We start from the raw sequence: 403 nt of genomic DNA on the forward strand, positions 1-403 counted from the left end.
CACCCCTCCAACCTCCCCTAGCTTATCACAATGAAGGTAATGTCTGGCAGAAGTGAAGCAGTGAAGACGTGCCCCGAGTTGGGTAACTACCTGATTAAACGTTAAATAGATAGATGTGCAGATAGACCTATTTATCTATCATAAGCAATAGTGGCAAAGTTTCTCTTTTTTTTGGGGGGGGGGGTGTCACGGGAGTAATGGCTGGCGTAAAATGAGAGGGTCAAAGGAATCGTCAAATTTGATGGTGATGAAGGCAGAGAATATCATAGCATTTATTTTGCTGTGGAAAAGAAGGAAGATGGACGATAATTAGAAGAAAAAATATAAATCAAAAGACAGGAAAAAAAAGAAATAAGGAAGAATATGACTGTAATTACCAAAAAAATCATAACCAATAAGTGTG

Source organism: Penaeus monodon, chromosome 28 (assembly GCF_015228065.2).
Source record: "Penaeus monodon isolate SGIC_2016 chromosome 28, NSTDA_Pmon_1, whole genome shotgun sequence".
In the NCBI taxonomy this organism is placed as follows: Eukaryota; Metazoa; Arthropoda; class Malacostraca; order Decapoda; family Penaeidae; genus Penaeus; species Penaeus monodon.